Source organism: Loxodonta africana, chromosome 6 (assembly GCF_030014295.1).
Source record: "Loxodonta africana isolate mLoxAfr1 chromosome 6, mLoxAfr1.hap2, whole genome shotgun sequence".
Lineage (NCBI taxonomy): Eukaryota > Metazoa > Chordata > Mammalia > Proboscidea > Elephantidae > Loxodonta > Loxodonta africana.
In genome coordinates, this window is record NC_087347.1 from 111527559 (window position 1) to 111553360 (window position 25802).

Below are 25802 nucleotides of genomic sequence, written 5' to 3' on the forward strand. Positions count from 1 at the left end.
GAAGGACATCATGCTTGGTAATGCAGAGGATCAGAGAAAAAGAGGAAGAACCTCAATGAGATGGACTGACACAGTGGCTGCAACAATGGGCTCAAATATAGCAGACTGTGAGGATTGCAAAGGACCTCGCAGCGTTTTGTTCTATTGTACACACGGTTACTATGAGTCAGAAATGACTCGAGGGCATCTAACAACGTGGTAGAGGAGGCTATTTAGAGATGACAAAGAATAATACAAAGACCATGGGTCATAAGGGTGGAGCTAGTGCAGAAGTGAATTTCTTAGGGAACACACATTGGATCTAAGAGCAAAAGTCAGGCTTTTTTTAAATGCCTGAAAGAGAAAGCCTATCCTCTAAGATACAATTGTTGGTCTCTCCCCATCCGGAACAAAGAGTGAAGAAAATTAGAGTCTCAAGGAAACAATTAGTCCAAAAGACTAATGGATCACATGAACCACAGCCCCTACGGACCAGAAGAACTAGATGGTGCCTGGCTACCGCTACCAACTGGTCTGATCGGGATCACAGTAGAAGTTCCTGGACAGAATGGGAGAAAAATGTAGACTGAAATTCAAACTCATAAAAAAGACTAGACTTACTGGTCTGATAGACACCAGTAGAACTCCCGAGATTATGGCCCTTAGATACCCTTCATACCTGGAACTGAGCACACTCCGGGAGATCATCTTTAGGTCAAATAATAGACAGGCCTATAAAGCGAACAATAACACCGATGAGGAATGTGCTTCTTAGGACAATCAACCATATGAGACCAAAAGGGAAGCATTTGCCCAAAAACAAAGTTCAGAAGGCAAGAAAGATGGGCGAACGGAAACAGGGAGATCAAGGAGGAAGTGGGCAGAGTGCATGACTCATGTCATGAAGCAAAATGTGTATAAGTTGTTGAATAGGAAGCTAATTTATTCTGCAAACTTTTATCCAAACCAAAATAAATTTTCAAAAAATAAAGAAAGAAACAAAGGGAAGGGCTATGATAACTATTATAATTAAGCATTGAAAACCAGCCTTTCACATAAGACTGAGATCTGTACATGACTGGATAAACTAGTTCACTTGTTCATTGATCACGACAGTCTACTGTTATATCCAGAAAGGATCTGGTGTACAGGAGCCACTTAAAGTCCATGGTGATTTATCATCTTCAGCTGGTCAGAGTGGATTGTAATGAAATACAAGATTTAATTGTCCTATCCTAGGCAAATGTGGCTGCAAGTTAAAGTTTTTCTTTTTACAGAGAAGAATACCTGGCAAGGGCAACCAGAGTCTAGTCTCGAAGGCAATGCTGGATGTACTTCTACCATCCTTGCTTCTAAGGAGCATTTTGGTTGTATTTCTTCCAAGACAGATTTGTTCATTCTTTTGGTAGTCCATGGTATATTCAATATTCTTTGGCAAAACTACAATTCAAAGGCATCAATTCTTTTTCAGTCTAGTCTATTCATCGTCCAGCTTACACATGCATATGAAGTGTTTGAAAACACCATTAGTCCTCAATATAACATCTTTGCTTTTCAATATTTTAAAGAGGTCTTTTGCAGCAGATTTGCCCAATGCAACGCGTCTTTTGATTTCTTGACTTCTGCTTCCATGGGTGTTGATTGTGGATCCAAGTAAAATGAAATCCTTGACAACCTCAATCTTTTCTCCGTTTATCATGATGTTGTTTATTGGCCTGGTTGTAAGGATTTTTGCTTTCTTTATTGAGGTGGAATTCATACTGAAGGCCATGGTCTTTGATCTTCATCAATAAGTGCTTCAAGTCCTCTTCACTTCCAGCACGCAAGGTTGCATCATCTGCATAACATAGATTGTTAATGAGTCTTCCTCCAATCCTGATGCCCCATTCTTCTTCACATAGTCCAGCTTCTCAGATTATTTGCCCAGCATACAGATCTAATAAGTATGGTGAAAGGATGCAACCCTGACACACACCTTTCCTGACCTTAAACCATGCATTATCCCCTTGTTCTGTTTGAACAACTGCCTCTTGATCTATGTACAGGTTCCTCATGATCACTGTTAAGTGTTCTGGAATTCCCATTCTTCTCAATGTTACCCATAATTTTTTATGATCCACACAGTCTAATGCCTTTGCATAGTCAATAAAACACAGCTAAGCATGTTTCTGGTATTCTCTGACACAAGCAACGATATTCCTTGTTCCATGACCCCTTCTAAATCCAGCTTGAATTTCTGGCAGGTCCCTTTTGATGTACTGCCGCAACCGATTTTGAATTATCTTCATCAAAATTTTACTCGTGTGTGACATTAACAATATAGTTCAATAATTTCCACATTGTGTTGGATCAACTGTCTTTGGAATGCACACAAATAAGGATTTCTTCCAGTCGTTTGGCCAGGAATCTGTCTTCCGAATTTTTCTGGTAGAAGAGAAGATGAAAATGATAAGAATTTCTAAGCAGTTAAGTGGAACAGGGTGCTTCAGGGATTACAGAATGGTTGCCCTGAGAACGATAAAGGCAAAGGAAAAGAATTGAGAGTATTGTTAGGGAAAAATGGAGAAGGTAAGCTGCATAACAGTCTCCATTAAGAAGATCTCACCTATCCCTATTTTAAACATGAAGTCACCTAGAAAGTCTATGAATGTGTGTGTACTTTTAGTATTTTATTTTACATTTGAAATCATAATGTATTTTGAGTTTCCTACGGTAAGTACTAAAAGACAGAGGCTCACTTTTATTTTCTTCCAGATGTATATACAGTTACATATCTGTATCATTTATTAAATAAATTTTCATTTCCTCATGTAGTCAACATATTACTTTGCATGAATACTGAAGTCCATTTCTGATACCCTATTTCTACTTCACTGACCTCTTTGCCCTGACCTGTACAAATATGATGTTGAATTAACTACTTATAATATTTTCTTGGAGTTCCCGAGTGGTACAAATTGTGAAGCATTTGATTATTAGCCAAGAGGTTGGAGGTTCAAACACATTCATTGATACCTTAGAAGATAGGCCTGGAGATCTGTTTCTGAAACTTTAGGCCTTCAAAACCCTATGGAGCAGTTCAACTCTTCATACATGGGGTCACCATGAGTCAAAATTGACTTGCCAGTAACTAACAACAGAAACAACAATATTTTCCAATATTTAGAAAGGCATCAAGATCTTTTTTTGGCTATTCTTTAGTAATGATAATTATTTAAAATACAAACTTGAAGATAATTTTCTCAAAAAAAAAAAGAACTATTGAGTTTGTGATTGGAGTTTCACAAATTTATATAGTAATTCAAGAGAATGAACAATGTCATGATATTAAACTTTCTTTTCAAAGGTTGTATGTTCCTTTCAGATTTTGTTTTACATCCTTCAATACAGTTTTATAATTTTCTTCATGTGACTGTCTTCATATTGACCAGTGGCTCTTGAACTCCACACCACATTGGAATGACTTACAAACTTTAAAAAAATGTTGATGTCTGAGGTCCATACCTAAAAGTTATGATTTGTTTCTTTTTTTTTTTAATTGTACATTAGACAAAGGCTTACAGAACAAACTAGCTTCTTATTAAACAGTTAGTACACATATTGTTTTCTGACATTGGTTACCAACCCCACGACTTGTCAAATTCTCCCTTCTTGACCTTGGGTTCCCTTTTACCAGCTTTCCTGTTCCATCCTGCCTTCTAGTCCTTGCCCCTGGGCTGGTGTGCCCCTTTCGTCTCATTTTGTTTTACGGGCCTGTCTAATCTTTGGCTGAAGTGTGAGCTTCAGGAATGACTTCATTACTGAGCTAAAAGCTTGTCTGGGGGCCATACTCTTGGTGTTTCTCCAGTCTCTGTCAGCCAGTAAGACTGATCTTTTTTTGTGAGTTAGAATTTTGTTCTACATTTTTCTCTGGCTCTGTCTGGGATCCTCTGTTGTGATCCTCGTCAGAGGAGTCAATGATGGTAGCCAGGCACCATCTAGTTGTACTGGACTCAGTCTGGTGGAGGCTGTGGCTGATGTGTTTCTTCTGGGGTACAGCCTGGGCATCAGAATATTTTAAAGCTCCCCCAGGTAATTTTATTGTACAATAAGGGTCGAGACCCATAAATATAGATCCTGTGTCATTCATTCTTTTAGGCCTCTGTTGATACATTTAACGATCTGACTTCCTGTAAGGAGATTTAAGTTTGCTCTTTGCATTTTAGAACATGAAGGAAAGGATAGATAACTCACTGCCATTCCTAAATTCTAGCACATTGGGGAATTGTCGCCATCATTAAGCTAGCCAATAACTGACCATTAGTAACCATTTTTAAAAAGCTATTTTTTCTGAGGAAATTTAGCACTAATTATTTCCTTAGTTACAGATAGTGTTAGACTGGATGTATTAACCTCACTGCTGACTACATGTCTTATTTACACTTTCTGATGTTTCACACTTTCTTTGTGGCTGAAGTCATCTTCCAAAAAGACCTGCTTAAATATTTTAAAAAATGATTGAGTGGCTTTCGATTTCAAATCAAACCTAGTTTATCAAATAGTTAAAAACTAGCTGATGTTATGGATTGAATTGTGCCCCCACTACCCCCCGCCCAAAAAAAAAGATACTGTAATCCTAACTTTTGTACCTGTAAATATGACCTCCTTGGAAACAGGGGTTTTCTTTTGTTATGTTCATGAGATCATACCAGTGTAGAGGAACCCTAAACCTAATTACTTCTAAGTTATAAAAACAGTATACTAGACACAAACACACACACGGGAGGAAGACACCACAGGAAGACAGACAACAGGGTATCTGCACCTGCAAGCCCAGGGGCTCCAAAGATTACTGGCAACTACTAGAAGCTGAAAGAGAGAAAGAATTATCACGAGTAATGCCCTGAATTTGGACTTCAAGCCTCCTGAACTGTGAGAAAATAAATTTCTGTTCTTTAAAGCCACCCACTTGTGGTACTTCTGTCATGGCAGTTCTAGGTAACTAAGATACCTGATTTTTAGCAAAGCTTCTAATGTGAATGAATTCAACCTGTATTACTGTTAATAAAACAATCCTGTGCTAACTACGAGGGACATAAAGTCGTAAAGCACAGATCCATAACACGGATGACGTATAGTTTAGTGATGATTCTGTCATGTATATTGAACACTATTGATGTTTCATGTCATTTCCCTGAAACCCTTTTGCTCTCTCTGTGAACTCTCTGCCAGCTTCTTTGCACTTCCTTTCTGAAGGTCTGAAGGTCTGTGATGCTGGTTGGAGAACTCTGCAGAGGGCTGGGAACCAGAGAGTTTATGAGCCTCTGAGCAGCTCGTAGGCAATGACTGACTGATTTAAAAGTCTAAAAGTTCAGCTGCCAGGCCTCAAGGTGAATCAGGCTGATCTGGACTTCACCTGAAATCACAACCTTACTTAACTTCTCCCTCTACCCTATCCTACGTGCCTTACTTCTTGCCTACTTTCCTCTGAAATCACTTTCTTAGGAAGTTACTTCTATATGAATCGTACATATATATATACACACACACACACACACACACATATACACATATTACATAATATTTTATTGTGTTTTCTGTGAAAGTTTATGAAAGAAATTAGGTTCTTATTTAACAATTTCTATACAAATTGTTCAGTAACATTAGTTATATTTTTCATAATGTGTCAATATTTTCATTATTTATATATTTCTGTTCTGGTTGTTCTGTTTCCATTAATCTAGTTTTCCAGCAACATTGCCTTCTCATCTTTGCTTTAGAGTAAATGTCGAATTTTTGGTCTCATGCAGATAATTTCTTTAAAGGAGTACAGTACTCACAGGTGATACTGTTTAGCTGAAGTGTGACCTCTGGGAGTAGTTTCAGTTCAAAGTTTAAAGGATATCTCAGGGGAATAGTCTTGGGGGTTCCTCTAGCCTCAACCAATCCACTAAGTCTGGACTTTTTAAAAATTTGAGTTCCGTTCCACATTTTTCTCCTATTCTCTCAGCGTCCATCTATTGTAGCCCTGATCAGAACAGTCGGTAGGGGTGGCTGGGCACCATCTAGCTCTTCTGGTCTCAGTGTGCATAGGGCAGTGGTTCATGTAGGCTGTTAGTCCTGTAGACTAATATCATCTTTGAGTCTTTTGTTTCCTTCTTTCTCTTTTGCTCCTGGTGAGTAAAGACCAATAGTTGTATCTTAGATGGCTGCTCAAAAGCTTTTAAGACTCCAGACACTACTCACCAAACTAGGATGTAGAACATAAACTTTATGAACTATATTATGTCAATTGACCAAATTGTCCCAAAAGATTATGGTCTTAAGCCTTCAAACCCAGTAAACCAATCCCACAAGGTGTTTGGCTATGTCTAAGAAGTGTCTGTAACTATTCCCCGTATGTGGTTATTATATATATGAATATGTATGCACCACACAAAGACACACATATAGATATGCCAATAGATACACCTGTATACACGCACACATTCATACAAACATATACCTATCTATACACATATAACCAAATAATGCATATACACATATAACCAAAAGGTCAGCAGTTCAATTCCACAAGTGCCCATTGGAAACCCTATGGGGCAGTTCTACTCTGTCTTATTGTGTCTCTCTGAGTTGGAATCAATTTGATGGCAACTGGTTTGTTTGTTTATTTTTTCTTCATACACATATGTACATACATACCTATATATGTAACCACACAAATTTTTTGGTTGTTACTGTTGTTGCAAAATTGTATACGTCATGTTGTTGCTGTTGTTAGGTGCCATCAAGTCAGTTCTAACTCATAGCGACACTATTCACAACAGAATGAAACATTGCCTGGTCCTGTGCCATCCTCACAATCACTGTTATGTTTGAGCCCGTTGTTGCAGCCACTGTGTCAATCTATGTCCTTTATGGTCTTCCTCTTTTTCGCTGACCCTCTACTTTATCAAGCATGATATCCTTTCCAGGGACTGGTTGCTCCTGGTAACATGTCCAAAGTAGGTGAGATGTAGTCTCACCATCCTTGCTTCTAAGGAGCATTCTGGCTGTACTTCTTCCAAGACATGTTATAGCATTTACCAAAAATATCTTTTATTCTTGGGTACTTTTAGTGACATCATTTACCTTGATAAAGTTGTGCACACTTCCCCCACATTCAGTGTTACCGGGCAAACATCACGAAAAATAACAAGGATCTGCTATCTAGAAAGTGATTCCCCCTCCCATTCCTGGTAACTACCAATGAACATTGGTGTCTGTATGTGTACTTATTCTTGTCATTTTATAAAAGTGAGATCATACAGTATTTGTCCTTTTGAGATTGACTTATTTCACTAAGTGTAATGCATTCTAGATTCAGCTATGTTACAAGATATTTCAAGGGCTCATTTTTATTTTTTATGGCTGTGTATTGCTTCATTGTATGTACGTACCACATTTTGTTTATCCATTCATCTGTTGATGGGCACTTAGGTTGTTTCCATCTTTTTGCTATTGTGAACAGTGCTGTTATGAACATAGGTGTGCAAATGCCTTATTTAGTATTAGATCTCTAGGGTATATACCTAACAGTGGGATTGCTGGATCATAAGGTATTTCTATTTCTAGTGATTTCAGGAATACCATATCATTTTCCATTGCGGTTGTACCATTTTACATTCCCACCAGCAGTGAATAAGGGTTCCAAAGCTCCCCACATCCTCACCATCATTTATTTTCTGTTTTTTGATCAGTTCCATTTTAACAGGGTTGAAATGGTATCTCACTGTAGCTTTGATTTGCATCTTTCTAATGGCTGGTAAAAGGAGCCCTGTGGTGCAGTGGTTAAAGCACTTGAATGCTAACCAAAAAGCTGGCAGTTTGAGACAGTGGCTCCACAGTTGGCTTCTGTAGAGATTTACAGCATTGGAAACCCTGTGGAGACTCTATGAGTCTGAATCAACTCCACAGCAGTGAGAATGGCTAAGGACTGTGAACATCTTTTCATGTGTTTATTAGCCGCCTGAATGTCCTCTTTGGTGGAGGGTCTGTTCATGTCCTTTGATAATTTTTTAATTGGGCTGTTTGTCTTTCTGTTGTTGAGTTGTTGAAGTTTTCTATATATTTTAGAGATTAGACCCTTATTGGATCTGTCATTCCTGAAGACAGATTTTTTCCCAGTTTGTAGGTTGTCTTTTTACTCTTTTGCTAAAGACTTTTGATGAGCAGAGTATTTAATTTTTACAAGGTTCCAGTTATCAAATTTGTCTTCTGCTGTTCATGCATTTAGAGTTGTGTTTGATTCCATATGAATCTTCATTTCAGGATCTACTTGAGGAGAACTTTCCTTAACACAACAACTAAACAAAGATCTTTACAATAAAACAATTTTTAACCAGAATATAAGCAAAGTGCTTAGTGGCACAGAACTTCCACAAATTTCCTGTTAAATTAACTGCAGTCTGATGCACTTTAGGTACCCCCAGAAATATTTGGGTAAGATTAGAGGGATGAAGTGACAGGCATGAGAAACTGGGAACATATGTCAATGAAAGTAAATTTATTACTATGACCTCTTGGATCAATCAGGCTTCCCCCAGAGAAACAGGACCAGTAGAATATAAATATATTTATTGCAAGGAATTGGCTTATATGATTGTGGAGGCTGGCTGGGAGAGAAGACAAGTCAGAAATTCATAGGACAAGATACCAGGAAGGGCAGTCTGGAAAATCTCAGGCAGAAGCTGAAGCTGCAGACCACAGGTGGAATTTCTTCTTCCTCAGGAAAACCTCACTTCTGCTCTTTAAGGCCTTTCAACTGATTGGATCAGGCTCACCCATATTATGGAGGAAAACCTCTTTTACTTAAAGTTGATTGACTGCAGATGTAACTGTTTCTATAGAATACCTTCACCAAAACACCTAGATTAATATTTGAATATGGCACTGGGTACTATAGCCTAGCCAGGAATTCCTGGATGGTGCAAACAGTTAAGTTCTTGACTACTAACCAAAAGGTTGACAGTTCAAACCCACCAAAAGGTACCTTGGAAGAAAGGCCTGGCAATCTACTTCTAAAAGATCGCAGACATTGAAAATACTATGGAGCACAGGTCTTTTCTGACACACACTGGGTCACCATGAGTAGGAATAGATTTCACAGCAACTATTTTTTTTTTTAACTGCCTAGTTAAGTTGACATATAAAGCTGACCAGCACAATCTATTTCTACTCACAGGTTTCTTAGGTTTAAGGTAAGGAGGGTTGCACATTGATTTTTCTTATTGTTAGGTGCCATCAAGTTGAATCCAACTCATAGCGACCCTGTAGGACAGAGTAGAACCGCCCCAGATTGTTCCCAAGGAGCAGCTGGTAGATTTGAACTGCCAACATTTTTGGTTAGTAGTCAAGCCCTTAACCACTGTGCCACCAGGGCTCCTTAAACATTGATTAGGTGGCATGAAACCAACCCAACAGAGGAGGGAAGTTGGTGATTCATTTTACATCTAAATTTGAAAAGTAACCCTAGAAAGTATCTCCTTTAAGGTTTTCCACAGAGCCTGAAATATAATTACAGGAATTTATTGAATTGAAAACACAGTTTTGTCTGGGAGAACTGAGGCAATGGAGCATAGGAAAGATAGACCTGGAAAGGGTCAAAGATGGCAAACAGACCTCTGGAGACTAGAAGAAAATAAAATGTTACCTTGGCATGGAAAAAGCTGAAGAAAAATTCACTTTTGACTTAGTGCTTTTCTTTAATCTCCAAGATTTTTTAACAGTTAAGTGTATTTATCTGATAACCTAAAAAGTAAATTAAAGTTTGTTTTCTTTATAATTTTGTAGTTATAAAATAATTAAAAATAAAACTAAATTTCTACTGCCAAGGAATTGTTAGATAAAAGCTGACCATCCATACAAAGAATATTGTGTCATTAAAAAAAAAAAAAAAAATTTTTATTAAAACTAATGTCTATGAAGTGTTTTAAATGAAGTTTAAAAATATTATGAAATACTGAACAACAAAAGCAGAAATCGACTTTGTATATGACATTTGATTTTTTTTTTTTTACCCTTTATATTAAAATGTGGAGCCTGTGTGGCATAGTGGTTAAGAGTGCAGGCTGCTAACCAAAAGATCTGCAGTTCAAACTCACCAGCCACTCCTTGGAAACACTACGGGGCAGTTCTACTCTGTCCTGTAGGGTCACCATGAGTCAGAATCAACTTGACAGCAATGGGTTTGGTTTTGGTTTTTCATATTAAAATGTATAGAAAATATACTCAAAGGAATTATACCGTAATACAAGTTAATTTAACAGATTATGAGGTTATGCATTATTCTTATTATGTTTTACAAAATTCTGTATTAAACTGTTACAATCAGACAAAAATAAACAAAAAAATGTGAAGGATTGTGCTTAGATACCCGTATGTCTGAAATGCTAGCGAGCATCCTGAGGTAGTACTTCTTAACAGGCGTAGGTAGGAGTAGTCAGTGCTATCTAAAACATTTGAACTAGTCCATGCTTTTAAGTAGATCCGATTTTTCTCTGCTACACTTCCTGATTTCCCTTTAAGCATCTATCTTCCATTGAATGCCTGCCACTTCTTTGTCTCAGGGAAGCTTAAATTTATTTCCAGCCGTTTTCCTCACATTCACATGAAAAATACACATCTGGCTGTGTGCGTTTTTCTTCTCTGTTCCCTCACAGCTCTCTGAGACTGTGCTGGCATTTTTCTGATGATTTATTTATGGAAAAGTAAATATAGTTTTCCAGTGCTATTCACCTCACGTAAATTTCTAATGATCCCCAATGTGAGGGTGTTATGACAATGGCGCCTTGGTAAAAAGCCAGCTGCTCTTTGTCTTTTCAGCAATAGTTTGATATTATTCAACTCACTAAGTAGGCTCATTTCTTCCAACAGCTGTTGACTTCATCTCCCTCTCAATGGAGAGAAAGAAAAAAAGAGGAAAAACTCCCCTCCACGTCCCCTGCTTGGCTTCCTTTCGGCGGGGCTGTTTGCTGTGTGGCAGACTTCTTACCCTTTATCAGAATCGGGGTCGTTTGGAACTAGAAAGGATCCAGTAGGTTGGCACCCTCTTTGGGAAGTGTTTTTACATTGCGTACATTATCTCAGTCCCCACAGCATCATGGTGTCATTAAACCACTTACCAAATAGGAAAATTGAGGCTCAGTTCCATTAAGTCACTGGCCTATTGCCACACATCTTGTCAAGTGAGAATTTGAATAATTTCAGCTTCCAAAGTCCATGGCCTTTTTATTTTTTCTCACAGACAGTACTGTAAGGAACTTATGCTCTGATAAGGGATAAGCCATAAAATACAACTCATGTTAGGCTTCTATGTTTATATTTGTTCACATGGTTTATCATCTTTAGACAAGCAAGCTGCTCTTCTCTAGCAAGAGAATCTGGACCCCATCTGCAGGCTCAGAGGATTCAGGGGTATCTGGGGGCTCAGGTGTCTCACGTGCATCTACCTCAAGGTCCCACTCCTTCCCTATCAAGGCCCTGACTGCTGGGTGGGAAAGTTACCAAGGATGCTGTTATGGACTGAATTGTGTCCCCTGAAGGAATATGCTGGCGTCCTGACTCCTGCACCTGTGATTGTGGCCCTGTTTGGGAAAAAAAGAAGAGTCTTTGAAGGTATTATCAGTGAGCATGAGGTCACACTGGATCAGGAGGAGTCCTAATCCCATCTGAATAAAATCTCATTTTATAAAAGAGATGAATATGTGACAGGTATAGACAGGAGAAGAAGGGCCAGGTGACAATGGAGACAAACACAGCTGCAAGCCAAGGTAGACCAAGGATTGCTGGGAGCCACCAGAAGCTAGGAGAGAGGCATGGAAGTTTCTCTCTCCAAGCACTCAGAAGGAACCTATATGGCCAATACCTTGGATTTGGACTTCTGGACTCCAGAACTGCTACTTAACCAAAAATCAAACAGACTTATTTGGGGAGTAGACACAAACTTATAACTAGGCACCATGATAGAAAGGAGGGTCCCTTGCTCAAAATAAGTTTTTCACTGTCTATAACAATGCCTAGGAGTCCCTGGGTGGTGCAAACAGTTAACAAGCTCAGCTGCTAACCAAAATGTTAAAGGTTTGAGTCCACCAAGAGGCACCTTGGAAGAAAGGCCTGGAGATCAACTTTCCAGAAAACAGCCATTGAAAACCCAATGAAGCAATTCTACTCTGACACACATGTGGTCACCAGGGATCAAAATTGACTCTGTGGCAACTGGTTTATGATATATTTAACCAATGGCTGCACACATTTGCCATTTATTAAATTCTTTAGGCAAACTAAGCATCAGCTTTTCTGCATGTGGGCAAATGTCTCTCCCATATTTCACCTTTTCGCTGCAGTGTAACTGTACCCTGTTACAAGAGATTTGTGACCACTGGAGTGAAGCTTTTTCAGAGACCTGCAGTCTGAGGCAGCAAATTTTTGACAGAGATAAAATAACTTTGGGAGTTGTGTTGGGGATTTCTCCAGGGGGCTGAAATAAAGCTTGTAGCGTTTGTTGGACACATGAGAATTCAGCATTTCCAGAACTGAGTCTAACAGGTTCTAAAATGGAACCCTGAAGCCACAGAAAGCAGAGCAAGCTCAGTTCAAGATTGTTTCACCTTCCTAGCGCCTTTTATGTGACGTTTTCAAGATTTTGTCTCATTGGGTGAGGATGCCCTCTTGTGGCCAAAGATCCTGTTGGTTCAGTCAAAAAACTAAAACCAAAGCCGTTGCCCTGGCATCTATTCCGACTCATACCGACCCTATAGGACAGAGCAGAACTGCCCCATAGAGTTTCGAAGGAGTGCCTGGTAGATTCAAACTGCCGACCTTTTGGCTAGCAGCCATAGCACTTAACCACTGCGCCACCAGAGTTCCCACTGGTTCAGTAACAGCCAGATAACACTGAAGGTTGCAGGGTGACAGGCTCCAAAGTGGGGAAACTGCTGATTATGTCAAATCTTAAAGCTTCACTATCTCGTCAAACTCCAACTGTCAGAGAAGCTAACTTTAAATTTTAACTTAAGAAAAATCGTGCTTTTTTATGGAATATTTCTACTTGAAGGACAGATTTCATTGTGATTTGAGAAGCCAAAGCCCAAGCCCTTTGCCATCGAGTCGATTCCGACTCATAGCGACCCTATAGGACAGAATGAAACTGCCCCATAGGGTTTCCAAGGCTCGACTGGTGGATTCGAACTGCCGACCTTTTGGTTAGTATTTCTTAACCACTTGGCCACCAGGGGTCCAACTGGAGAAAGTAGCATTGAAAAAAGGCGTGGGAATGTTTGCTTTAGAATGTTACCTGACACATGGCTTCCAAAACTGTCGCTTTCCTGTGACCATGCCTGACCCTCGCTTCATGACACAGAGAGAGTTGAGCTCTGTAAGAACTCTGCTTATTTTATCTTCTAATGTAACCTGCCCAGTCTCAAGTGGATCCTTGTATTTTGAAGTATCAACGTTTGGTCAAATGATACCCACTCTGGAAGTCGTCTCCCCTCTATACTGTTTTTAAACCAGAGAAGTTATCTTACAATTTATTTAAATTATATACTAATATTTCAAGATTGTTGGAATATGGAAAAAAAATGACACCACCACAATCTCACTGTCCACCGCTCACCACCACTATTATAATTCTAACGTATTACTTTTTCCTCCTTTACATGAATATTTACACTATACATGGATGTATATATGTAACATACATCTTAGCCTATAACACTCATTTTTTATGTTGTATTTTATTCCTTTTATGTACTGTAAATCAATTGTTATGTTGAGTGGATTATGTTTTTTAAAATATGCTATAGCAAGGCAAATCTGAACTCCACGGGGCAGGCCAGCAGGAAAGACAGGCTGGGAATTCTCAAGAGGAGGTGAAGCTACAGACCACAGGTAGAATTTCTTCCTCAGGGAAACCTCAGTTCTGCTCCTTAGAACTTTCAACTGATTGGATCAGGCCCACATTTATACTGAAAGATTTTCGATGGCCTTTTCTACCTGAGGAAACCCTGGTGGCATAGTGGTTAAGTGCTACGGCTGCTAACCAAAAGGTCAGCAGTTCAAATCCACCAGGCACTCCTTGGAAACTCTATGGGGCAGTTCTGCTCTGTCCTATAGGGTCGCTATGAGTCGGAATTGACTCGACAGCCCTGGGTTTGGTTGGTTTGGTTTTCTACCTGAATGCTGAGAGTTCTCCAAGTACATCTTCTATCTAATTTCATCCAGTAACATGGCATTATGTACTAGCCAAATGCTGATTACTCCCAAATTAACACCTCCAGTCTTGACTTCTCCTCAAGTTCCAGATTCTGATATCTACCTGCCAAATTAACACCTCCACTGGGATGTCTAACGTTGTGGTTAATTGCCGTTGATCGGGCCCCAACTCACAGCAACCCCAAGCACAATGGAGTCAAACACTGCCTGGTCCCGCACCGTCCCCACGATCAGTTGCAGATCAGACTGTTGTAATCCATAGGGTTTCTAACTGGCTGATTTTTGGGTGTTGATTACCAGGCCTTTCTTCCTAGTCTGCCTTAGGCTGTAAGAGTTACTGAAACCTGCTCAGCATCATAGCAACGCACAAGCTTCCACTGACAGACAGGTGATGACTGTGTATATGTGCGTTGGACAGGAGTCAAGCTTGGGTCTCAGTAGGGAAGGCGGGAATTCTACCACTGAACCATTACTGCCCCATGCCAAATTTAACAAGTACAAATGGAAACCTTGAATCCTCTTGACCCCAAATCTGATGCATTCCCCTCACTTCCAATTTCGGTAGGAATATTATCTGTAATCTCCCAGTTGCTCGGATCCCAAATGTCCAAATGTAGGCATCAGCCTGCATTGCCTATTTCTCATACACTCCACATCCAGTCCAACTGGCAAAATCTGTCAGCTTTTTCTTCACAGCAAGTCCTGAGTCTCCTTCTCACCTCCTTTGCATCTACTACCCCGACCAAGCTTCCAGTGTCTCCTTAATTACAATGGTAACTTCTGACTAGTCTCCCTATTTCATTATTATTTCTCTACCAACCCAACCCTGGGCTATTTTCCAAACTAATTTTTTAATAAAAAACATATATAAGACTACATCACTCCTCATTCAAATTTTCCAATGGATTCCCATCACAAAAAGGACAAAACCAAAATCTTCACCATCACCTACTGAAAATGAATATCGATTCTGACTCATAGTGAACTTATGGGAGAGAGTAGAACTGCCCCACAGGGTTTCCAAGGAGAAGCTGGTGGTTTCGAGCTGTTGACTTTTTGGTTAGGAGCTGTAGCTCTTAACCACTGCACCACCAGGGCTCCCCATTACCTACTGTTGTTGTTAGGTACCATTGAGTTGGTTCTGACTCATGGCAACCCTATGTACCACAGAAGGAAACACTGCCCAGCCCTGCGCCATGCTCACAATAGTTGTTATGCTTGAGCCCATTGTTGCAGCCTCTGTGTCAAACCATCTCGTTGAGGGTCTTCCTCTTTTCCGCTGACACTGTACTTTACCAAGCATGGTGTCCTTCTCCAGGGACTGATCCCTCCTGACAATATGTCCAAAGTATGTAAGACGCAGTCTTGCCATCCTTGCTTCTAAGGAGCATTCTGGTTGTTCTTTTGCCTACTAGTCCCTTCATAATCTAGGCTCTGGTTACCTCTTGGATCTGTAGCCCTTGGACCTTTTCCTCCAATTGCCCCATCGTTTTTGCATTACCTTTCTTTCTATTTATTGAACTCCCATAGGTCTTGCTGTTTTAGGGCTTCTGTCTCTTCTCTTCACCCCCAGATAATGGTGTGGGTTGTCATTTCTTTCACTTCTAAGCCTTCTCTTTGATTACAATATCCCCCACTCCCACCCCACACTCACTGTGTCACTCTATCTTCTAATCATGTCTTATTTTTTCCTCCTAGTCCTTATCACAACCTAACACTGTATATATATAAAAATATATATATATATGTATATATATCTCTTCAGAACCTGAAGCTGATGTTGTAATTTGGTCTTTGGAGCTTATATCATTGGTGAGAAGGCAGAGAAGATCTAGGCTGCCAGAGATATCAGGTTAGATACACATAAAAAAAAAAAAAAGACACATAGAAGAGCGTAAATAAAAGACCTGAAAGTTTTCCGATTCCTAAGTCTTAGCAAGTTCCATGTAGACTGGTGTCCTTGGTTTTGTAAGAGACTTATTGTTCTTATAATGAATCTTCCTTTTCTTAGGTTTGTGTTTGTTGCAAGTAAAAACTAACACTATCTAAGAAACAAATCATGGAGTTTTTATTTATTTGGTAAATAGTAGGCTTACTCTTCTTTCTTTTGTATTATTTTAGGCGTTTCAGTATTTCCTTACTGTGTTATTTTTAATACTTTGTTAAAGTATTTTAGTTTATTTTACTCCCACTTAATAATGTTTCCCATTTTCCTTATGAGTAGTTCCCAACAATGCATATTTGAACCTGCATTTCCACAAATGCAAGAACAATACAGTATTAATGTGCTTTCTCATTTTTTAAAGTAGTTTTTATACTTCCGGAAAATAATAGTGATTGTTGGAACATTGTTCAATTCAGATTTTAAATTATTGGTTTTCTACTATATATCTGTTTTTCAATGTTTATTTATTTATTCATTCATTCATTTAACCTAGGTGAGAGGCAACGCTGTACCATGAGGCTGGGAACAACAAGGGCATCACCACAATGTGGAAACTCCCGTAGCTCTTTCCTCAAGACAGACAGGTTTTGGGAATATTAATAGGTGAATCATGCAAGTGTCACTTAGAAATGAATTTGATACCAGGTTAGCTGGTAAAACAAAAACAAAACAAAACAATTGTCATCAAGTCAGTTCCCACTCATAGCGACCCTATAGTACAGAGTAGAACTACCCAGTAGGGCTTCCAAGGAGCAGCTGGTGGATTCGAACTGCTGACCTTTTTGTTAGCAACCAAGCTGTTAACCACTGCACCACCAGAGCTCCAGTTAGCTGATTGGGACCCTAGTTTTCATGGACTAATCTTAGGGGGTGGTGAATCTCAAGAAGGAGACACTAGATTTTCTATTAATAAGGGCAAGTGGGTGTACAAGTAATTAATATTAATAATTAAAAAAAAAGAGAGAGATGACCATATTTGAACCCAGGCTGATATCCAGCTAATATATCAGAGTGTAGTTACGTTGGTTGTTTACACCCGGCATCAATTCTGATTGGTTTGTTCCAAGGAAATAAAAGTTAACAAATATTTTTAACCTTATACACCTGTTTTTACCCCAAAGTTGTCATTATTTAATTTCCACTTGCATTCATCTGAAAGTAATTTGCACTCTTTCAGATTGCCCCCTTCATAGATGTAGTATCTTGCGTTTTATTTGATACAGACTTTTATTTTGATGTATTTTAGAATTGTTGCTTTGCAATTATTCTAAAGCAGATTATAGTTACACACAATGCAATTTTCTTACTTTGAATGACACAGTCTCCTCCTGTTTCTTGTTATGATATGGTTCTTATCAGACTGGTATGGGTTTCTGTTCGAACTCTTGGGTCCCAGAAAAGAACGGGAACGTTTAGATTAACTACAGTGTTAAAATGTTAAATGAAAATGTCATTTTTTTCTGTGATCAGCAGAAAGTAAGACTTGGGTGGAAGAAGCACTGTGCTGGTGTTGTCTTATCCATAGTGGTTGTTAGAAACCAAACTTAGTTCCAGTGCTTCTTCTCTCTGTCAAGACCAAAGATGACAGTTGTTCACCACCCACCCACTCCGACGCCCAGCCACGGATATACACCCACATACACACTGAGTCTTCCACCACCACCACCCACTCACACACACACAGAGGTCGGCATCCTGTAGTCAGAACAAGCTGGGAATCTGTACCCTGGCTGACCTTCTGAGTACCAGCATCAGAACGCTACTCTCAGAACTGGAAAGATTACTGTTTACTTCTCATCTACTGCTCTTGCCTCCAGCACCAGCCTTCTGAACTTGGTGGCCTTAGTCAGGTTCTGCCAGGTACTCACTGGACTCTGACTATACTCATACTATCCTAACCATTGGCCAGTCTTCCCTCGTTCTAATCTCCACTGTACTTATGCTGCAGAGATTCATTGAAATTCCTGGCATGTGGCTGCTGGTCTTCTTGTATTTTCAATGTTGTATAAATATAAATATTTCCTGTTAGGTTTTGTGGGGAGTGGGGAAATACAGTGGGGAAAGTAGTTAAATGTGCAAGGTCTCTTTGCCCTGTTAAACTGATATACATGATTTAGTTAATTTAGACTGTTTAATTGACCAACTGTCTAATGAACTGGCTATGTAGTAGTTGAAGGTGCATTGGCTAAGATTCACAGGACAAATAGACCTGTTAATAACTTCCAACATGACTTTAGGCAAGCCATTTAATCAATCTGGCCTTCGGGTTTCTTACCTAAAATGTGAGATCAAAAAGGTTGATCTCTGAAGTTCCTCTCACCTCCCTTATTGTATGACTCTGTGGTTTTAACAGCACATTTAACTGAAGCAGTTCACCAGGGGAGTGCAGTTTGGCTGTTAGGAATCAACCCTCACATCTATACAAGAGTCTGTTCTTAAAAAAAAGGGGTTGTCATTCCCTCTGGATTTGGAGCAGGCTGCAGTAATCGCAAAGAGCTTTTGTGCGTCCATTTTGCTTATCTGTCGTGTGGTAATTGTTCATTTATAGTGCTTGATGCTGTAGATATTTTAAGGACCATTTCTCCTTGATGTTCTTGATGCAAAATATTATGCTCCATTACTCAGCATTTTGAGTTAATGGGAGTTACTCTCAGCTTGTTGTCAGCCAGCTCCTACCCTTATCTCCAGAACACTTCTGATGGCCAAGGGTACCCCAAAGAAAGCTATTCAGATCGAGAAAGGCCATTTCCATGAAGTCCTTGGTCCCTGTCAGTTCTTCAACGAAATATGTAGCTGCATTCCAGCTAGTAGGAAGTCCGTGTTTGTTGGGATAGCTCCATTTCACTAAAGAGATAGCAAATAAGGCTACTGCTTATAAAAGGGAGGTAATAGTTACATTTTCCTAAAAGGGATTCATTCATTGCTTTATGCCATGATATGTCATGAAAAAGTCACAAACAAAAAATGTTTTTTTGGATTGGTACAGAAGATGACCAGATTAATTTTATTGACCGAATTGACCAACAAATTTATTCAAACGTCTTAGTTATCTAAATATCCAAACAGTTTAGTTGTTTTTATTGTGGTTTGAAATACATTTGACTATTAGAATCATCGGGGCTACTGTAAACATGATCCCAACCAGAGCACTGACTCCTTCCAAAATATCCATGACTGGCGGTGATCTGGCCTTTCTTGAGTGTGTCTCATTACAAAGAAATCTCTATCACCAGCGTATTTTTTTCTCTTAAACATCTTTTTTAAAAAGTTTGGTTTATCAGTTTCCTCTTGGTTCTACCAATTGGTCCTAATTTTTCACCCACACCCTCATCCGCATCCTCATCTTTCACCCCCATACCTACATGGAGAAAGAAAGGTTTTCCTCTTTCACCATATATGTAGTCATCCAACAGATTATTTTATATATACAATATGAGTGTGTTTTTGTATTGAGCACCTACCACGTACTAGGTCCACACTACATGTGAAGAATAAAATGGTTAATAACATAAAAATGGTTGCAGCTTTCAGAGAATTTACTGCCTAGGAATAATGTGGACAAGAGAACCATCCATTTCAGTACACAGTGTTTCAAATCTTTGAATACAAGTTTTGGGAACCACTTTGCACCAAATACTGTTACGTGTGTTCAAGTCTCCCCATACCCCAAATAATTTTAATAATAGATTACATTCCTATAGTACTTAAGATAATATAGCATTACATTTGTGCAATACTTAATAGAATATAATTATTCACTTTGATCATAATCAGTAAGAGTGCCATGTTAATAATACTTTAATGTGTATATTACCTCAACTTCATTTTTATTTATTTTGTTGTGCTTTAAGTGAAAGTTTACAGAGCAAATTAGCTTCTCATTCAATAACTTACATATAAATTGTTTTGTGACATTGGTTGCAATTCCCACCATGTGTCAACACTCTCCCCTTCTCCACCCTGGGCTCCCCGTTTCCATCTGTTGTACTTTCCTGGCCCTTCCTGCCTTTAGTCTTAGCTTTCAGCAGGTGTTGCCCATTTGGCCTTATCTGCATGACTGAGCTAAGAAGCACATTCCTCACATATGTTACTGTTTTCAACTTCATCTTTAAAGAAAAAAGGGGCTGAGATACATCCAAGTGACTCATTCAAAGTCATAGAATTAGTGAGCAGAAGAACTAGCATTAAGACCCAGTCTTCCAAATCGTAGCTTCCTGCCAAATAGCAGCCATAAAAAAAAAGAACACTTGCTTCTGTGTGGGAAAGAGGTATTTTTCACTTTTGAATCACTCCTATAAGATGATCCTAAACAGCACAGACGGCAAGCAGCTCCAACAGTTGGGATGGACGTTTAAAAAGGCTTCTTTTATATGTACATTTCAAATATGAAACTTTATAATAAAAATAGTTTCAGTTGATGCTCAGATTATAGTGACATAGTAATTAGAAACATGGTGTTGCAATTTTAGATCAGAAACTCTTAAGCATGTTGTAAGAAAGCAAAGACACATCTATAAATAGCTCTGGGAAGACAAATTGAGGGTCTCTTCATTTTCTCTTCCAGGGAACTTCAGGCTCGTCCCAGCCAGTTGAGCCTACTGTAAGTAAACTTCAAAGATAGCTATAAAACAAACACCAGAACGTCAGAGAGCATTTGGACATCATAACTCACAGAATGCAATCTTGGCTCGTTTTGAGAGTGTGTTGTATCTGGCAAATACAGGCTATCCTGAAACATTGTTAACCAATGACAGAAGAGGTAGGCATGAGTTGGTAAGTTCTGGGGCATTCTGCCATACCAAGCTTTTCACCAAAATTTTGCTGTTAATGAATACAGGTGAACAAAGAAATATTTACATTTTATATAGCTTTTAATTAATTAATTGGCTATAGTTATATAGACTGTTGTTTGCCATGAGAGCATTCGCTTAGAACCTCACAGATAAAAGCATTTATGCCTTTCTTTCTTAAAAAAAAAAAAAAAATTATTATTTTTTTTAGACAGGGTTTAATAAGAGTCAAGATTCATATTTAATTGTGAAAGTTTAATCACTGTCATTTCTAGCCAACTTCAACTCCATAAAATTTGTGAAAAAAGCAAACAACAAAAACCTGCACACACATACTTTTTAAAAGACTTTCCAATTCCAATAGTGAGAAAGAAAATGCAGAACTCTCTTAATATTTTCATGGCTACATTGATTATTTAAACTCAAGTTTGCAGATACATTTCATTCTACAGATAGCTATAAACAGTCATAAATAACCAAATACACTATTTTTCCCCAAAGCCTTATTTTGAATATGTTCTACAATGGAGAGCCATATGATACTTAAAGCAAGGAAATTTTTGAAGATTTGAGAACAGCAATATCATCCATTAGATAAAACAAATAATTAAAAGTTACAGAAAACAATAGTTGCCTACATAATTTAAATTCAGCAATGAATATTTAAAATCCAATTCCTTTCCCTGTAACTCAAACAAGTATATCCATTTCCCTTTAATACTCCTGTGTATAATTACTACTGTAAAATTGAGGGTGGGGTAAGATGGAGCCAATTATGGTAGAATAGGACAAGTCTTATGAGCCCTCAAAAATAAATATGTGATAAAATGTATGAATGCGTAGTATAATTTTTATGTTTCAGATGATGCATGCCTTGCATATCAAAAATGCTTTCTTAATATTTATTAACAAAATCATCTTTATTTTTTTTCTCAATAGGAATCAGCTAATACTCTACTTGTGATTATACTTTCTTTTCTTTAAACATCAGCTAATAAGTAAGGTCACACAGTTGAATGATAATTTATACTTATGTTGACAGCAAGATCAAGATTCACATAGGCATGAAACTCTTATTCTATAATGATATATTTATTTTCTGTCACTGGACATAGATCAATATCACTTTATAAAGACCTGGAACCTTTTCCTCTGTGGTTGAAAAAGCAGTTTATATCAAGTAAAGTTTTCGTCTAGCTCTTAACATCAGAATTTGATTATGCGTTCCTAAATTTGTACATAACTCCTTAACCCTTTGTGAGATTAAAATTGTGTCTGAAATAAGTGTTTTCTTATCAAATAGTTCTCTGAAAGAAAGGGGGGAAAGGAAGGGAGAGAGGGAGGAAGGGAGGGAAGAAGGGAGGAATAAAAAGTAACAGGTTGATAGGTTCATTATTTGTGAGGTGCCGTGAGTTCAAGAAATGCGGAGGACATGTCTGCCTTAGGCAAATCGATAGAGTCAGAAAGCAGATTAATGCTTACCAGGAACTGGGGCAAGCTGGTAATGGCAAGTGACTGCTAATGGATATGAGGTTTCTTTTGGGGATGATAAAAATATTCTGGAATGAGAGATTGTGGTTGCAGAATCCTGTGAATATACTAAAAACCAATAAATTGTATACTTTAAAACATTTTTTTCAAAAACAAAAGACTCTTTCAATGGTTGTCCTTGCCATTTGCCATATGCAGAGGCTACCATTTTTCTATTTATCACCATAATAAATTTAAAAAAAAATTTTTTTTATTTATAGCAGGTGTATATTGCTAGTTCTTGATTTTTCAGTTTCAGACATTACCCGCCCACCTCCTACTATGAAAAACAAGGGTTTAGTTCTCTTTCATCCATGTTCCCCTGCCCTCCATCATACTCTCCCGCTACCCATGGTCTCATTCAAGTTCTGCTTTGATTTTTGGCTGCTTTTCACGCAGTTTCTATGAGAAGGGCTTTCTCTGATGTGCTCTTGTTCTCTCCTTTCACTTTAACGGTTCATCTCTTAGGTGGGTGGTGTGACTTATCTGACTGATAAACTTAAGAAGACTGACAGGGCATGATCTACTCCTCTCATTCCTTTTAGAAGTGAGCTGCCAGCAGACAGGGTGGACATTGACGATCCTTGGATGTTCCAGCCTGTCATGACTGGGTAGTGGGGTTCAGAAAAGAGACTGCTCTCCTTCTACATAATACCTTCTAGCTTAGCCCTTATTAGTAATAAATAGAACTATTTGACCACTTCTCTGCCTTATTCTTTGTTTTAATTTCTTACCTTTTTCAGAAGCCAGGTTTAAAGAAAAGTTACAATGTTTTGTGGAATCCCATTAGCAAACCCCCAAATTAATAGGCAATTCTTAATTATAAACCAGAGTCCCTGGATGGTACAAAAGCTGGTCTGGAAATGTTGGCAGTTTGAGTCTACCCAGAGTTGCCTTGGGAGAAAGGACTGGCGATCTACTTCTGAAAAACCAGCCATTGAAAACCCTATGGAGCACAGTTCTACTCTGACACCCTCTGGATAGCCATGAGGTGGAGTTGACCCAGTGACAACTGGGAAATTATAAACCATGTAATTACTCTTTACACCCAAACTATGTAGTAAACTATGATTTCTTTTCCTACAGATTTTGTTTTTCCTTGAGTTTTATAGACTTTTTGTTTGCTTGTTTAGTTTTCTATGAACTAAGCACTAATTCAAACCCAATTTCCCCCACTATGTTAATTTTATCTGAAAACTTCCATAGTTATTAAGCCTTCATCAATTTCATAATCTAAAGAAATTGTGTAGCCATTTTACTGGCTGTTCTCTGGGTCGCTATTTACCTGACCAGTTGGGCCTCCCTTCACCATCATCATGGTGATTGCCTTCCCATCCTCTCTCTTTAATTTTCCCATTTTCTGGATACTGTGTCTTCCACTTGTCTGGTTTATTGGTTTGTTGGTTTACATGGCCTCCGGTAAGTTACTGAGAAAGGGTGTATGGGAGGAAAATTTGAGAGAACTTTGTTTTCTGAAAAAAATATTTATACTCTCTTCAAATTTAATGGATAACTTGAATAAAATTCCCTAAATTGGAAAAATTTTTTTAATTTTCCTCAGGATTTTGAGAGGTTTACTTCATTATGTTCTAGTGTCCAGTCATGGATTTTGAAAAGTCTGTTACATTTTAATTTTTCTCTTTTAAATCAAACCTTTTATTTCCTCATCTGGAAATTTGTAGAATCTTTTTCTTGCCTCAAGATGCTAAAATTTTATAACGGTATGCCTTGATATGGATCTATTTTCATTTAAATTATTTAAGCCAAGCACATTTTTTCCACTTGAAAACTCATGTCCTTCAGCCTTGATTTATTCATTGTTGATTTCCTTGGCTCCATTTTCACCGTTCTCTGTGGAAGGCATATTATTCAGTGCTGGACCATCTGGACTACTTCTTTCTAGATTTTTTTTCCCTCTATTTCTTTTCTTTTTTTTTTTTTATTTCAATCCTTCTACTATGATTTTCTCATTTCTGGTATAGTATTTTTAATTTTCAAGAAGTCTTCCTGATCTTTGAATGTTCCCTTTTATAAAATTCTATTCATTTTTCATTAATTCAATATATTTTCTTATTTCTCTCAATATCTTATTACAGGATATATTTCTTCTCCATGCATATCAGCATTTCTCTTCTTCCTCCAAAATATTCCCCCTCATTTGTTTGCTTTTCATATTAGATGCTTTCCTTTTGTATCTGGATATTCTTAAATGTTTACTTATATTTAAGAGTAGGTCACTGAAAATTTGGTTGGAATTCTTGTGCTTGTGGGTGGCATTTTTGAATGATGGTCTTCACAGGAAAATGACTGCTCTGGGTCATTGGTTTGGAAGAGCCTCTTATGTAAGTATCTTCATGGCTTTTCCCTCGTAATGCACATATTTCCAAGGAAGAATTAGCCTTCCGCCTACAGAGAATACCAGTCTTTTAGGAGCTGCATTGTAGAAGAAGGCTGGGACCTCAACAATCAGTATGTAAATTTCATTTCATCCTCTGGTTTTCAGTGTTGTTCTCACGCCCCAGCTCCTCTGTGCCTGGTTTCTCCAAGAGCACAGACTCTCTATTTCATCCTTTGCAGAGGAAAAGAAAGACCCTTCAGTCTTCTCCTGAGGTGGAGGAGGGCAGTCTTTGCTGGTTAACATTTTTAAAAAATATATGTTTTCTGATATTTGGGTGGGTTTTATGAGGAAGTGGAGCCATCTTTAATTGAAGGTCTTTAACGTTTTCTTTAGACAAAGGATTTTTAACATATTAATTTTGAATTTCCCATGATTATTAGTTATTTTATTACATAATACAAATTGCATAACACAGCTACAGTCCTATACATCATACCAATATCCATTTTCAGTATTCAGATGTCTTAACAGTTTACTCCTGTTTTCTATTCATTTCGTTAAAAAGAAATAAAAATACATCCAGAAGGCAGTTATTAATTGATCACTTCATGGACTGAGTTGGTGACTCTATCCTTTCTGTGTAGTTCCAGAAATTCTGTCATGTGCAAGTTTGACATTAAGACAGACAAATAAATCTATTCAACTGAAAGTCCATTGATACAGAGACTGAGAAGAGTGTGACACATTTTGTCAGCTGTATATTTATTGAAGGTCCAAAGGCTCTTAGCACAATATTAGGTAATAGAGATTCTTTTAGAGATTACATATCCTCTATGCCTTCAAGGAATATATAATTCGTGGACTCTCGTTGTTGTTGTTTGCCGTTGAGTCAATTCTGACTCATAGCGACCGTATATGACAGAGTAAGACTGCCCCATAGGGTCTCCCAGGCTGTAATCTTCATGGGAGCAGATTGCCAGGTCTTTTC